At 53.4% G+C, this 15610-nt stretch overlaps 1 protein-coding gene and 1 long non-coding RNA gene across 3 annotated transcripts in view; one reads left to right on the top strand and one right to left on the bottom strand.

Moving 5' to 3' along the window:
• The window catches only part of CD82 (CD82 molecule), a 48122-nt gene extending 38012 nt beyond the window's left edge, over positions 1–10110 (bottom strand). The window contains exon 1 of one of the 2 annotated variants that reach the window (XM_040495380.1): positions 9983–10110. The gene's annotated coding sequence lies outside the window, so the exon portion shown is untranslated. The remainder of the gene's footprint in view (positions 1–9982) is intronic. The other variant, XM_040495382.1, reaches the window with a different exon arrangement.
• Positions 10111–10336: 226 nt separating this feature from the next.
• LOC121043513 (uncharacterized) lies at positions 10337–15305 on the top strand. Its single transcript, XR_005796875.1, has 2 exons — positions 10337–14308; positions 15087–15305. It is a non-coding gene; the product is annotated as an uncharacterized LOC121043513 (long non-coding RNA).
• Positions 15306–15610: the final 305 nt, after the last annotated feature.

Consider the following 15610-nt stretch of genomic DNA (forward strand, 5'->3'; position numbering starts at 1 on the left):
GGGGGGGGGTGAGGGGGGGTGTGGATAAAAAGGACAGCAAGACCCTGGCTCAGAGACAGTGTGGACAAACCTGCCCTCCAAGCCCCCTCACCTGGGATCCCCTGGGGCAGGCACAGTGTTCAGGGAAGGTACCTCTTGCTCTGCCCCAGACCGGCAGGAGAGAAGCCCAGAGTGTGTGATACACTGTAGGGGGTGGGGAGGGGTGTTGTAGGGGAGCAGGGAGAGGGGACAAGGACAGGGTTCCTGTATTGGTGCCCCTGCTGACTTCCAGGGCACCCTTGGACATATTAGGTTGCCTGTCAGAGCCTGTTTTCCTTTCTGTGAAATGGGGATGGCGATAAACATCTTATCCTCCTGCACATAAATATATAAATAGCACATGCTGGAAAAGGTGACTGGGGTGGAGGCAGGCAGAATGTGAGTTCAGGCCTCACACAAGCCTTTACTAAACAGGACAAGGTTCCTACTGTCGGCAGGACCAGGAGCTGAGACTCACCACACAGCCTCCCCTACTCCATGGATTCTCAAATTCTAATTCCCAGACCAGCATCTCCTAGCAACATATTAGCAATGCAACATTCCCGGGCTGCAACTCAGACCAATGGAATCAGAAAGCCTTGTGGGTATGATCTGTGCTTTACCAAACCTTCCAGGAGATTCTGCCACATGTCAGAGTTTGAGAACCACTGGACCCCTCCCTGACCCAACTCCTACTCCAGACGAGCGTCCTCCCACAGGTTCCTCTTCCCATTCCCTGGCTCCCGGAAGGCTGTTGGGAAGGAAGGAGTCACCATGGAGAAAGGTCATTAAATAGTAAAGAGATCTCATAATTAGTTAATGACACCACAGGCTCCTGGAAAGGAGACAGGAAGAGGGTCAAAAGTCAGACTACGGTTGAAGAGGAAAAGCTCCCCCATATCTGTCTTTCTCTTTCTGTCTCTTACACACACACACACACACACACACACACACACACACACAGAACCAGCCTCCTTCCTTCCATGCACTTGCTCCCTAGCACCCACAGACACAGTGCCCTCTCTCTCCGGTAGTGCTGGAGCTAAGTGTTTGGGGGGGGGGGGTTACATTCTGGTGGGTATTGGGGAAAGGGCTTATGGTCCTCAGACCATGAGTTTAAAACCCACCTGACTCGAAACCACTTCTAGGAATTCACTCCGCAGAGAGCATTAGGTTTGAGCGCAAGATATACGTAGGGACAAAGTGGCCACTATAGCAATGTGGAAGCTAATGAAAAATTCAAAATGGCCTAAATGTGCAACAGCAGGAGAATGCTCAACTGGGTCATGGTAGATCCACGGGGTGTGTTGCTATGGAGCGGGGAAACAGGCTGCGGAAGAATATTGAATAACATGGAAAAATCCTCCCTCTACTCGGCTAACCTAAAGTGGCGGCACAGGACGTGGTCCCTATGGTTTAATCCCGATTGTGTGTGTGTGGACACCAAACTACCCCCAGTGCTGCTTTCCGAGTTGTTATTGCCTCCTTTGCATCTATTCTCTAACTTCCAAGTTTTTCCACAAAAATTATGTCTTCAATAATTATAAAGCCTGTGTGTGTGTGTGTGTGTGTGTGTGTGTGTGTGTGTATGCCCATTTGGTTCAGATGGAGATGATGTTTTTTGAACAGTTGACAGAAATATCTCCTTCCTACACCAGAACCGCTGGCCTGGGGCCACCTCTGCTGCAAGGGGGACTTGGTCTCCCCTAGGGAGTGTCCACATTCCAGGTGGACATCATCCCAATGAGCATGATCAGGACCATGAGCGGAATCTAAGGGAGGCTGGGTTTGTTCAAATTCTATACCCTATGTTTTAAAAGTCACATCTGTGCAGAGATGACAGTTAGTGTGTTCTCCCAGCCTTGAGGTATGCAAACAAAGACTGGATGCTGTCCACTAGACCGGGCAGGTAGACTGACTCGATGAACCACAGACATGCCCACAAGACCACAATCCCATTAATGCAGGCACAAGCCCCTAACTTTGCCCTCCACTCTAAGCCAGGAACCCTCAAGTCAAAGCTGGGCTCAGACAGTCCGATCGAGGACTAAGCACATGGAAGCCGGAGGCCCTCTTGGCCCTCAGAGCTCCAAACAGTCCTGGAAAGCTCCTTTACGTCAGATCAGAGATCTCAGTCTCCGGGGAGGAGGACTCTGTCATTTCTCAATAGGAGTGGCAGGAGCAGCCTTCATTCATAACCACCTTCATCAGTCTCTGGCTTTTACTGAGGGTGCATTCTGCACTGGGCCCACCGCTAAGCATTTCACCCATATCCATTACTTCATTTAATCCTCCCAAGGGCAAGCCGTGGTAGACGCACCACTATTGTTACCCAGCTCACAGATAAGGAAACCACGGTTCTGAGCGGTTGAGACACTTGCCCAAAGGTGAGCAGATGGTGGGAAGAAGAGCTGGCCCCGTACCTAAGCCCCCTGCTTGCAGCTCGTCCCCAAGGGATTTGATGCACGGTTTGCAAAACCAGCTACACAGTCTCCCGGCAAACGAGGAGCCTGCTGCTCAACCGTGCCAGGAGCGGGTGTGAGGCAGAGAGAAAGGAGATCAGAGGATCTTTCCGAGAGCCTCTAAATGCCCAGTGCGAGTAGACGACACACCCTCCCTGCCCCAGCTGCTCCTCCGTTATGTGTTCAAGAGCGGTCAGGGAGGTGGGTTGTCTTTGCAAAACCACAGTGACCCAAGGACTAGCCACCCACTCACGTCTGCAAGGACCTCAGACAAATCAATCCTCCCCCACCCCCACGGAGTTTCTATTTTCTCTATACACCAGGACATCTCATCAGGTCCCACCGCAAAAACATTCTGATAAACCGTCTCTCCTAAAACAGCGGGAAAATGATTTTCCAACTGTAGCAGAATTATTCATTGTTACCATTATTATAAGCAACGACAAATTAACACTTCGTGAGCACTTACTGAATACCCAGCATCATTCAAAGAGCCTTATGCTTATCAGGGGAACGAACATTCCCCTCTCCACTTGTTTCTCCGTGGAGGGACCTCTACCGGGAGAACACCCCTGGTCTGGCTCTGCCCCCTCCTTTACTTCCGGACCCCAACAGCAGCTTATGTGATTGGCTCATCTAGGAGACACGCTGGGCGTGCTCTCTGTGGGGGTCCCGCCTCCCCCAGAGCCAGGCTGCCTGCATGAAGCCTTCCATCTGGGTTGCTCTCTGTACTACCACCGGCTCCTCGCAGGGAGGTTGGCCCCTGTCCAGCGTTGCCTGTGACCAGACAGGTAACTCTGCCAGCTCGAGGGCAGACGGTTAGCAGGCCCTCTGGGCCCCAGATCGAAAGCCACGTTCTCCGGCCAGCCTTCTCAGTAATGACACTTCCGTGTGGAGCTTCCATTTTTGTCATCTGTTTTCATTTGGTTCCAAATTCAGGAGAAGCGGGGTTCGCTCTAAAACCTCAACATGTGTTAAGCTCCTGCCCTGATTAGCTATTGCTACTCTCATCCCTAGTTTACACATGAGGAAATTAAGCCCTCTGGTGTCGGCTGTTGAAAAGTTTCCTAAACAAGCATCACTCAGAGCGTATCGCCCGCGATGGAAGTCGGAGGACACGCCCATGCATAGCAGACTGTTCTCTCCCAGGCTCTGGGGCCCTCCACAAACACTCCATCTGTCTTCTGAGGCCTGACAAATTGATACTCAACTTCAGACCAAACCCACCCCCTTTGGGGGGGAAAAATGACATATATAGAATTTATTAACAACAAAGACCTGAATTGGACCCCAAGTTCAACTGATACATTTTTGTTTAACTATGTATAGCAGGTTCTTTGATAGCTGTATTGTATAAGTGTGTTCCTTCTTTCAGGAGCATAAAAACATGGAAGTCGTTGCAGACGATTCAGAAAATGGGGAAAAGTAAAAAAAAAAAAAATAATAATAAAGGTCTGTAACCTGATCTGTATAATCCCATTGTTATGTGAGTATTCAAACGTACTTTTCCATCCACTTTTCAGCCTTGAGTACAGTCGTGGGATGGGGTGGGGGTGGGGTGGGGGTGGGGGGTGTAGCCCTAGCATTCTGTGTCTGCAGTGCCTCCTTGATGGCATCCGGGACTCGCCCACCCACAGTGGCTGTCCTGGTGCAGGAGAATGGGCTGGGCACCCAGAGTCCTCTTTCTGAATAAAACCCTACAAGCGCCCACCGTGACTCTGCATGTGCCTCACTCGCGAAAGCCAAATGCAACAAATGCAGGGTAATAGTTAACAGTTAACCCCATGACGGGCTGTAACTCGCCCAGGGTCACGTGGCAGGTAGAGGACGGGCTGGGATCAGAACCCAGGTCTCCTGATCTCCAGACTCAGGCTATTCGCCGAGCTTTCCTGCTCCCCCCCCACCCAAGATTGAAATCCTGCTTCCTATTGATAATAGCACCACTACCAAAACGAGCTGATATATATACAGCACCTACTATGTGCCGGGCACACATCATAAGCGCTTCACATACATTAATTCAGATCATTCTCAACAACCCTATGAAGTGAGTACTATCATGATCCCCACTGTAGATGCTTAAACCGATGCACAGAGGGGCTAAACACTTGCCCAAGGTCACGGCCAGCCGGTAAGCGGCAGGGCCAGGAATCATGCTCAGGCACTTTGGTTTGTGACATTGCTTATGGTTCCTTCCCAATTCGCGCCAAGCCCAGCTCGACCCCAGGCAGGCTTCTGGAGCACTTACTGCCTGAAAAATTAGGAAACCTGCCCGGAAGATCACCTCCCTGGACAAAGTCGTCCTGCAACTCCACAGCGAAGCCAGGATCTGAACCCAGACTCCCTAACACCCAGACTCTGACGCTTTGTCCACGTTCCTGCATTGGCTCTATAAGCCTAGGTCCAGAAACAGATCACCCCTCAACACAGCAAGGAAAGTCAGGCACAGGACCCAAAGAAGAGCCAGTGAGGTGCCTCCCAGAGTTGCACAGCTCATGGCCTGCAAAGATGCTGTCACGGATGGCCTCCCAGAGGGCCCCTCTCCTCCCCCAGCCCCGAGTCCGTGCCCTCACAGGGGAACAGCATTTTACCCCAATAACTGCTGACTTGAAGGCACCTTTTCTGGCTGAGTCAGGGTTCACCAAGGGCCAAAGTGGCCCCTTCACTACTGGAGCTGGAGGAAGTCGGGCTGTTCCCCTCTCAGGAGGGGAAAGGCCAGGCCTCACAAGGGAAGCTGAAGCCCTGACGGAAGCCATCCCATGCCAGCCAAACCGATCTCGCCTCCCTGGACCCGGGCTCCAGGATCGAGAGGGGCGGGGGCAGGGGGGCGGCTGTGCAGGCATCCAAACCCTGCTTCCCGGCTCCACCTTCGCCAGGCAGCCACCAAGGATCTGGCACCGAGCTGGGTCCTGCTGGGCCACCCCAAGGAGAATCACTTACTTATTCATTCAACCATCACTTCCTGACAGCCTGCTGTGTGCCAGGCCTTGTGCCAGGAGTCAAGGATACAGAGATGGACAGGGGGGTCCCTTCCTGGGAGGGTTCACAGAGACACTCCAGATGCCACAAAACAGCACGAAGAGGAAAGTACTCAGTGTAGACAAGCACGGGGTGGTGGGGGGCGGGAGGTGTAGGGAAAGGAAGGGCTTGGAGAAAATCTGCCCCCCATCTTCGGACCTGTTTACCCTCAGAAAGCTTAGAGTGCCACTGGGGAGGCTCATGCTTTTGGCCTCATTTCATGCTATGAGGTCATTACCATTACCCAATTCACAGATTCAGAAACTGAGGCTCAGAAAGGGTCACAAAGCCAGCAAGGGGCAGAGCCAAGACTCTAGCTCCAAAGTCCAGCTTTTGGCCACCCTGTTCTACTATCTCCCTAATCTGCAGACAGACAGAAGGTAGGAAGGTTGCTTCCGGTGGGGGAAGCAAGGGAGGGAGGTGGGCCCAACTCTTGCATGTGTGAGAGCCGTCTCCCAGGTCCACGCTATATGGAGATGGGGGCGGGGAGGGGGGGGCGCGTGTGCATGTGCTCACATGTGCCCTACTTTACAAACACAGATCCTGGGCTACAGAACTTCCTAAAAGCCAAGTAAAGGATGGGTCACCAGCACAGAAGGGAAGGAAGCCCAGAGAGAGAAAGAACTTATCAGAGGTCACGCAGCCGGTAACCAAAGGAGCTGGAACGAAATCTAAGAACCAGAATACAGGCCTCTTCCCTCTCCTCAGCTGTGTCTCCAAGTCAGCATAGAGTGAATCAGCGCTGACAGGAAAACCATAGTGTCGGGGGAACCCCAGGTGTGAGTCAGGAACCCGCCAGCCCCCAGACGGCAACTGGGCCTGTGACATGGGCCCCGAGCCTGTGGTTGGCCACCTCGCAGGCAGCATCGGGGGACGAGGGCGGGAGGAAAGCCACGCACACCACACTGCAGGCCGTGTTTACCTCTGGGCTTTCCCTCCTGGCTCCTCACATCCAGTCTTAGAGGAGGGGAAGCTGGTGGGCAGGGCAGTTCCTGCTGAGATTAAACAGAACCCCCCCCCCCCCCAGCCCTGGCCCCATCCTGTCCCACGGAGGGGCTCAGGCTCTTCCCTCCCTCCCTCCCACCTTTCACGGAGCCAACTCCTGACTGTTTGATGCTCTTGATTAAGTCATAACGGCCCCCTCGGAGCTTCCCATGCGGTGGAGGAAGTGGGTATAACGGTTTGGAGCCAGGGGTCAAGGCCAAGGCAAAACCCGGGGGTGCCAGCTGGCCCCAGATGCTCCAAATCCAAAAGAATGCTCAGGGCTTGGCTGCGGTCTTCAGGTGGACTGGGGTTGGGTCCCCAGGGCGGGGAAGAGTGAGGAGGAGGTGGGGGAGCTTCCAGGCGGTGGCTCACACATCTGTCTGAAGCTTCGAGAGAGGGGACTGCCCCATATTGCAGAAACTTCACAAGAGCCAACCAAAATTCAGCACCCCCCCCCCACACGCGGGAAATGTGTCCCCACTGGCTAACCTCTCACCCCAGCCCTCCTGGACTGCAGCTAGGAGGGAGAGAGCCACGGGCACTTCTTCCCATCGACCTTGCTCTCACACCCACCGCTGATGGGTGCAAGCTCCTACCACTTGGCCCAGATGCCTCCCCCGTGGGCAAGCACAGGGCCTCCCTGGGCGGCTCCCTCCCTATCACTCTGTAGCATGTTATCACCCTCCCCAGCACCTCTGAGCCCCTGCTGTGCACCAGGGTCTAGGCTGGACGGGGAAACCAAGCAAAAGAGGGCATCCATAGGGACCCTTTCTCCTCTTCCCACGTGACCCTGGCTCCCCTCCCACCCCTTTGACGGTGCCCCTTCTTTCACGCCCAGCTCCTTCCCCATCACCACAGCCATCAGATCCTTCTCCCTTGACTCCTGGGGTCCCTCACCCCAGCACATCAAGCAAGGCTGCCTTTCCTAAAGAGCCCCTCTGATTATGTCACTCCCTGGCTCAAAAGCCTTCAGTGGCTCTCACCTTCTACAAACCAGATCTAAACATTTCACCTTGACATTGAAGGCCTTCCGTGAGTTGACCCAACCTACCACCCCCCCTTCACATCCCCGCACGATTCCAACTCTTCAGCCAGACTGATCAACGCAGCGATTTCTTAAAAATTCCGTGAACCCACTGACCTCCTGGACTTTGCCAAGGTATTTTCCTCTGCCCAAAACTTTCACTGGCGCTGCTGAAACCTTCCCAATCCTGAAGACCCACCCAAAACTCCACCTCCTCCATGAAAGTTCCCAGTAATACTTTCTTCATTTATCTCTTATCAGAGTCACTGGTGTCCCTTCCCAGACCGTAAACAACTAAGGATGGGGGCAATGTGTCATCCTTCATCATTCGTCATGTGAGCTGGAGGGGTAGTGGGGAAGGCTTTCCAGTATTTGCTTACTAAGTTCTGTTTGAGATGAACGTCTTCTCCTCCCCCATGGGCTCCACCTACTGACCCTCTTCCTCCCACCACACCACACTCTAATCTTATGCCGTTCACATGCTTGGACAGGGGAGTCTGTGGCCCCAAGTCGATCCAAACCCAGCCAGGACTTGGGAGCCCAGTGTCTCGCTGCTTCTAAGCACCCTCCCCTCCCCTAGACACAGACACTGTCTCCTCCATGCAGTGCAGCCTTCAATCAGCCTCCGTCCCATACTACTTTCTAGCTGGTTCCAAAGTGTAGGGCTCATCTCCCCAGGACATTCAGGGAGTCGACATGCAGCACCCCCAGTCTCCTTCAGTGCCCAGCCTTGATCAAACAGTTTATGGGACGCCTGGGTGGCTCAGTCGGTTAAGCATCTGACTCTTTGATTTCAGCTCAGGTCATGATCTCGAGGTTTGTGAGTTTGAGCCCCGCTTTGGGCTCCGCCTAACAGTGTGGAGCCTGCTTGGGATTCTCCCTCTCTGTCCCTCCCCTGCTCTCTCTCAAAAGGAATAAAATAAACTTCAAAACAATCTTAAAAAAAAAAAAAAAAGCAACAGGTAACACACTAAGCCTCACTCTCACCCCAAGCCAAGTGTGCAATGGAACAGCTGGATTCCAAACACTAGAGCAATAGACTCATGAAATCTCATCTGGCACCAAGCCCTGGATGTGAGTTATCTTCCCCAGCAGGAGCATGGTGGGGGTGGGGAAGCCCTCATTGTCAGCAACTCAAAATGAGGGCAGAGCCCAGGTCTGGCTAGGTCACCTCTGTATCTCCTAGCTCCATCTAACATATGGTAGGTGCTCAGTAAACATTTTGGGGTTTATTGAACTGGACAACCACCAACCTCAAGCACTATTGCAGAAAACTCAGCCACTCTTTGGTCCAGATGACACACTCCCCAAACCTGAAATGGACAAAGTGATGCGGATGGCAGGTGGCAATTTCTGGCTCTCACAAGGTCAGGAGGGGCTGCAGCCGGGATCCGGCCCTCCAAAACCAGGCTCGTTCCTCGGCAGGAAGCCAGCCCATCATCACCTGCCCATCTGCATCAGGGCAGCTGTCATACAGTGAGGCCTCGCTGGGTGCCTGGTGCCTTGCTAAACACTGTGTATACATTATTCTATTTAGTCTTTGCTGCTGCTGTTGGGTACTGTCGTTACTCACATTTTACAGATGAGGAAACTGAAGCTTGGAGGAGAATGGAATCCTAGCCAGTTTGGTCCCAGAGCCTAAGATCTTGACCACTGAACTAGACTGCCCAGCTACCACAGCCGTGGCACAGATCTGCTACCGCCAGGAACAGAAATCCAAGAACTAACCTTGAGCATGCAGCAGCAAGAGCCCTGGGCCGGGGGCTTGACTCTGGGCCCACAGTTTGGTGGGGCTTTCCCTTCTTTTCCCCACTCACCCTGGTAAGAACTTGTCCCCTGGTTTCCAGCCAGGGCCTCCCAGGCCAGCTCACCTGGAAATGCCCCAGGAGGGTGACAAAAGCCCCACCGAGGTTCTGGTCTGAAGCTTACTGGGATCTCAGCGCTGGGGGGGAAGGGGAGACTGAAATTTCCCTGATTTAGGCTGCTTCCCAGGGCTTGTGGGCTCAAGGGCCATGCGAAGAACTCGTGTGATCTTTAAAGTAATTCGCTTAACGATCCAGGAGAGTTCACCTGGCTCCGTGCTGCTCGGCAGGGAGAGAAACTGCAGTTGGGCAGCGTTGTGAACACCCTTCGCCGAACTGCAGGCTGCTCTCACCTGCCAGCCCGCACCTTCCAGGGTTTTTGTGAGAAAGGGCAACAAGGAGCACCTGGTTCAACCTCCTCGGTTTACTGAGCCCGTTAAGTCCCGACCCGGCTGGGGGGTCGGGCCCGGGGCCACACTGCGGGTACGTGGCGGAGCTGGAGTCCTGGGGGGTCAGGACTCGGAGACTTTATGCTCCCTTTCACCCACCAGCTGCCTCCGTAGCCCTATCTGTCACTTGTTCCGAGAAAGCTGCCCGAGCGGGCTCTGGAAGTGGGAACGAAAACTAACTTTGCTATTGTTTGTCCGGCCGGCCTCCCCCCTGCCCCTTCTCACCGGCTGGCTTTGCTTTCTGCTCGGCGCTGCAAGCCGCAAGCCCCTCGCCGTCCGACTGCGCAGCCTTGGACTCAGTCTCTCTTCGGTCCCCCTCCCGGCGGCCGTCGGGGATGGCTGCGGCGGGGCCAGGCCCCGCCCTCCTAGAGGACACGCCCCGGGCACGCCCCCTGCCCTGCTCCCGGGCCCCACGGGAATGTAGTCGGCCCCGGGCCAGATCCGGCTCCGCCCACCAGGCCTCCGGTGCTGCCGCCCAGCCCCGCCCTGCGGGGGGTGGGCCCGTCTCTTGCCCCGCCCCTCCCCGTTATGGCCTCCCTAATTCAGCCCTGTAGCTCCGCCCCCCGGGCCCGCCTCCTCGACCCTGTCCTCTGCTCCCGGAGGAGGCCTGCCTCCCAACCTTGAAAGGCGAGCGCGGGAGCCCGGCTGGTGGGAAGGTCCAACACAGTCCCGCCCCTCCTCGGCCTTCCTCAGCTGTCCCCGCCCCCCCCCCCCCCAGACACTACCGCCACCCCGCCTGGGTCAAGATCTCCTCTCGGCCTACCCCAGCCCTCTTGGGTGAGGCGCCCCCTCCCCAGGCTCGCCTTTCCCCGCCTCAGCGCCTCCCTAATCCTGTTCTGCCCTGCCAACCTCAACTTGGGGCTGGCCGGCCTCGGGGCCCCCAAGCTGGCATTCCAGGGCGGGTGCGTCCGGGTGCGACCGGGGACGGCGTGGGAGCGGTTTGCGTTCCAAGTCCGAGCCTTTATCAGCAGGCGACCTGGGCCCAGGCACTTTTTGAAAATACTAACAACTACTACCGACTGGACTCTCGCCAGGGGCCGGGCTCTATGCCAAGCCCTGTTAAAAGGACTGGCCCTTAAATTCTCACAACCCTCTGCGATGGTAGCTTGTTGCTCCATTTTACCGACGGACGACCTGAGGTTTAGAGAAAGGAAGTCGTGGCCTCCGAGTCTCACGCTGGAGGTGAGCAGGATCCGGCTGCAAGCCCTGAATCACAAGCCTGATACTGCCCCAGCTTGCCTGGACTGGCCCCTGGAGAAGTGGCCTTGGCCAGCCAGCTGTTGGGGCTGTGTTCAGCAGGCTGCCTGAGGTGAGGGAGGAGGCGTGGGTTGATGAGGCGGGTAGCAGGAGGGGCTGCTGGCCTGAGCCCCAGAAGCTGGTTTTCTCCCTTAAGAAGTGACTCAGAATTAAGAAGGGCTGCAAAGATCTCCAGATGGCTGTGGTGCCCTGACCTGCATCCCAGCCCTCTGCACTCCCAGACCCCAGGGGCCAGCCTCGGGCAGGTTTCCTACTTATGACCGGGACCATTCACCTGGCAGCTGACAAAGCTCTTTAACTCCCATTATCTCATTGGCATCTCACAAGGACGCCATTATGGGGAAGGTATGATTATGCCGGGTTTTGCATGGGTGGAGTTAGGGTGGGGAGCTGGATCCCAGCCCAGCACGGTGGTTCCCAAAGCATGGTCCTTAGACCTCCAGCAATAGCAGTGGTGTCTGGGAATTTGTTAGCCATGCGTGTTTGGGAGCCCCATCCCAGGCCTACTGAATGAGAAACTCTGGGAGAGGAGCCTAGCAGTTTGTTTTAACAAGGCCTCCAGGTGATTTTGAATCACAAGCAAGTTGGAGAATCACCGTTGGGCACACTGGTGAAGAAATTAGGGTGCTCTGAGAGTCACAAAGGCCTGGTAGCGTCCTGGGAGCCTTGCGACCCAAGGCAAGGTAAGGTCCTGAACTCTGGGAGAAACGTGTACAAGGGGAATAGTGATAATAATACCAGTCTTGAGGGTGGCTGCTGGGGATTAAACGTGCTGGCGTTCACGAAATGTTTGCCCACTCTTGGACACCGTGCATGCTCAGTAAATGTTCTCTTTCCAGTAAAAAGTCTCCTTTATAGAATCTCCACACCAAGTCAAGGGATTGGGGCGAAAGAATCTTTAGGGCCAACAGGGTCCCACTTTGTTGTCTTTGCCACAAAGGGACACCATCATTCCTGCGAGGGGCCAACAGCTTAACAGGTTCCCAGATGATGTCGACACAGCTGGTCCAGGGCTCACATCTTCAGAACCACTGTGCTTTTCTGTCTTGGACTGGGCTCCTGGCCAACCCTTGAAAATGGGCGTAAAACATCCTCCTCTTCCACCCTGTTCCCCGTCCCCTCCCCTCAAGCTGGGGGTGTTTGTGATGGTGATTGGCAGTTGGCAAAACAGCTGGGATCACATCAGCCCCTCCCTCGCCTCCAGACAGACGTTCAATCACCGGAGGCCCATCTGCTACCCCTTTGGGTCTGTCACTCCAGATTAGAGACAGGGGCAGCTGTGGCAACATGGAGGCAGGCAGATTTTCGAATCTCTGCCATACCCCCTACCCCCCTCTGCAGCCCCATAGATGAGGGCCTTCCTATAGGAGCTCAGAGCCTATTTGTCCTGTTAAGTGCCCTAAATGCTAAAAAATGCTTGAATTAAATGCTAAAGTAAATGTTTTGTTAAATGCTAAAAATATCAACATGTTAATGCTAAAAATCGAGACCCACCTAGCTTACATCTAAACATGTAACAGACTATAAAATAAAATATGTTTATTCTCCTACCTTGAGAACTATTCTTCATACTGACCAAGAAGGCCACGTTCAAGTTTAGAATTCTTGGACTCCTTAGAATTCTCTGCAGGAACATGGCAGCGTGGGGCGGGTTTGGTCCTGACCCCTCAACCCTCAGCCCAATCACTCGGATTCTCTTCCCGGCCCCATGTCTGTCCTGTGCACACAAGTAGCCTAGGACCCAGGGATGTAAACACCTCAGCCCACATGCCCAAATTCAGCCACCACTTAGTCGCCCCTCCAGGAGTGCACATGGGGGCAAGTTGTACCCTCAGAAGGATGGGCCTTGGGAAGTGTTGGACCATTTAGGCAGAGATTTCTAGGGTTTTTAGATACCTGAAGCATGATTTTGAAAGGCTGCGGGGTATAGGTTTTGAGTAGACACGGGTGGCCCTGTTGCCTGGGTCTGTGAGTGGCCCTGCTGTTTGTCCTTGCCTCCGTAGCACTTAGCACGCTGCCTGGTACATATTAGAAGCGTAAGGAATAGTCATTAAGGAGAGGTGTGTCTGAATTATTGACTAAAATATCAAATTGGCTTGGTTCTTCCCGTGTTTTTCCTCTCTTCCGGCAAGAGTCAGACTTTGTCATGATTTACCCTGGGCATCTTGCAAAGGCAGCCTCTAGGGAGAGACGACTTCCTTCTTTTGTGAAATTCTTCGGTCCATTCCAGAGGTGAAGCCACGAGTTTGGGAGGTGGGAACAGGGGCAGGAAGAACTACTCTAGAAAGACAAGAGGAGGTATCAAATGGCCAACGTGGAGGTAGATGGTGGCTTGGCAAGACCTTCAAAGGGTATGTCTATGGGGTTCCCAGCCTCTCAGAAGATTCCCCCACCCCAGAGTTGGCACAGGAGCTTCAGAGGAGGAGGCCTGAAGGTCCTCGTGGTCATTTATTTAGCCCCCAAATCTGCGATTTGGGGTGGGTTCACTGGAGGGAAGGCTTGTCTCTGTTCTGTGCACTATCAGCTGGTTCAGTTGGAAGTGGAGGACCCTTAACAAGATGGCGCACTCACATGGCTAGCCAGTTGGTGCTAGGTGCTAGCTGGAAACTCAGCTGGAGCTGTGGACCAAGGCCTCAGTTCCTCTCCATGAGGCCCCTCTGCAGGCTGCTGGGGCTTCCTCACTGCAAGACAGCTGGGTTTCAAGCGCAAACAGAGAACAAGGTAGAAGCACGTGGCATTTTATGACCTAGCCTCGGAAGTCGTGTAGCATCACTTCCTTTGTATTCTATCAGTGCACAAAGACACCATGGTTCAAGGGAATGAGAGACATAGCCTCCCTCTGTCGATGAGGGGGTGGCAAAGTTCTAGAAGAGATTGCAGAACGGAAGATACCGTCACAGCCATCTTTGGAAAATGCAACCTGCCCCAAGTGGGTCCTCAGAACAAGTGGAGAAAAATTTCCTCTGCTGGGAACTGAGTGTCTGACTTAGCCGATTTAAAAGGAAAAGGTATATGATGTTCCTTGCACAGCCCTCCGTGCAATCTGTGCACAAGAATGAGACTAGGAAGTCCGGTGGACAAGGAGTCTGGTGCCCTTGGGTTATTTAGGATTTTCCTTCTTCAGAGAGTCCTCAGAATAGAGTTAAGACCTCTCTCCTCACCACCTCTACTGTTTCTTTGAAGCTGTACGTTTCAATACTACTCATTTGATCCGCTTCATAATGACCCCTATGAGCTACATACTATCTATTGTGATGCCCATTTCCAAGATGTGCAAATGGAGGCCCTGAGAAGGTAAGTAATTTGCCCAAGCTCATACAACTAGTCAGTGATGGAAGAAAGAGAAATACCAGTTTGTAGCCAACCCAGTTTTCTGTTGCAGAAACGGTAGGCCCAGGTAATCCAGATCCTGAGCACCCAACACTGAGCCACTCAGTCTTATCCCTAAAAGCCCACAGTGGGTTAACAAGCACCACCACCCCCCACATCCCACGCCCCAGGGACTTGCAGGGTCCCTGCTTCCTGCCTGAGAAACCGACCCATGGATTCCTTCCTGTCTCAGTCATTTGACCAAAATCCTTTAGACCCCTACTACACCTCAGGGTGTGAGGGTTAATGCCACCCAGCCCTGATGACTTTTGGCCCAGGGGAAGCTGACAGATAAACCAGTGGGGTGATGCGTGGTACTGTCACAACACCGATAGCAAGGGGACAGCAGTAATAGCAACCTTCATTTTTTTTTTTTTTTTAACAGCCTTCACTTTAAAAGTAAGCTATTACTAAGGGCCAGACGCCTCTGAGCTGTCAGCACAGAGCCCCACACGGGGCTTGAACTCACGGACCGGGAGATCATGACCTGAGCCGAAGTCGGACGCTTAACTGACTGAGCCACCCAGGCGCCCCTGGGCCAGACATTTAAAGAATGACCTTGAATATGTTTAACTCACTTGATGACTAGCATTTGGGAAGCACTTTGCATATTATAGAGCTTGTTTGTTTGTTTGTTTGAAATGATTCAGTGACATCTCCCCATCCACAGTTCCCTGCACACCTGTTTATTTTCCTCTTTCAGGCAGCAGCTCAACCCTGTGGCAGGGGCCGGACACCCCAAACAGTCATGGGTCCACACCCCAACATCTGTTACTCTATTTATTTATCGTCGAGACATATGTACTATTTTGCTAGCCAAGCTGCATCGTTTGAACGAGGCACAAAAACAAAATTTATAAATAGGAGGCAAAAATTGTGTAAAACTTTCAATGTATGCAAAAATGAAAATAATTATAAAGCAGTCGTGTTATTTGTTCCTTGAATGCCAGTACATCACATTGGAGTCCATCTACCACGGCCTCCATGCTCACACGTAGGAGTTGTGGGAGCAAACCAACGAGACAAGTCCTCTGGGCAACCCTTTGTGAGTATCTGCAGATACTTAAAAGTCCCTAAGGTGAACAGGGCGGTGCTGCAGAAAGGGGAACAGGAAAGGGAGCTGTTTCTTTTTTTAGCTTTTTAAAGCTTATTTATTTATTTTGAGACAGAGAGAGTGTTCAGGGGAGGGGACGAGAGAGAGAATCCTAAGCAGGCTCTACTGTGAGC

The sequence above is a fragment of the Herpailurus yagouaroundi genome, unplaced genomic scaffold, assembly GCF_014898765.1.
Source record: "Herpailurus yagouaroundi ecotype Mexico unplaced genomic scaffold, PumYag 187, whole genome shotgun sequence".
Taxonomy (NCBI): Eukaryota; Metazoa; Chordata; class Mammalia; order Carnivora; family Felidae; genus Herpailurus; species Herpailurus yagouaroundi.